This window comes from Pygoscelis adeliae, unplaced genomic scaffold, assembly GCF_000699105.1.
Source record: "Pygoscelis adeliae isolate BGI_AS28 unplaced genomic scaffold, ASM69910v1 Scaffold106, whole genome shotgun sequence".
In the NCBI taxonomy this organism is placed as follows: Eukaryota; Metazoa; Chordata; class Aves; order Sphenisciformes; family Spheniscidae; genus Pygoscelis; species Pygoscelis adeliae.
The window spans coordinates 1,016,787-1,017,365 of NW_008824939.1; the positions used below are offsets into that span (position 1 = coordinate 1,016,787).

The window sequence follows — 579 nt, forward strand, 5'->3', positions numbered from 1 at the left end:
GGAAGCAGAGCTGGGGCCCACAACGCGCCTGATGAGTAGCTGCACCCGGGCATACGAAAATTTACAACTCCCTCAGAGCAGGCCTACGGCAGCTCACTTGCTAACTCTCCGCCAAAGCGTCAAGAGCAAGACTGTGACTGGGGAGCGAAGGATCTTCTGCTGAGTCTGTGGGAGGAACTGTGCAGCAACACACTCCTTGCTATGCACAGAAAATTCACTTGCAGTCTAGCCTGATACACAGACGAGTAAATATCTGACACGCTCCAGCATCCAGGCAGCAAGATACCTAAACAATGTCACCGACCGCCCAAATGACTGCCCTCACTATAGTTTGAAGGGGTTATTTAGGAAAATGTGCCCACCCACATTCAAAAAGAAGAGCAATTTTTGGATCTCGTTCCTGTTTTGAAACCAGATTACAGGCAAATGGAACTGTATCTTAGTTCAAAGCCCTTAAATGTTTGCTCCAGCATCAATACTTAGGTTGTCCCAATGAGATCAGCAAAGTAATGCGCGTATTTAGTAATTAAACCCACGTGTAAGTATTTGCCTAACCTGGCCACAGTAAAGATATTACTG

General features: G+C 46.8%; 1 protein-coding gene across 1 annotated transcript in view; it reads right to left on the reverse strand.

The window, feature by feature from the left end:
- DPP4 (dipeptidyl-peptidase 4) overlaps positions 1-579 on the reverse strand; it is a 33,308-nt gene that overhangs the window by 9,811 nt on the left and 22,918 nt on the right. The window lies entirely within an intron of this gene.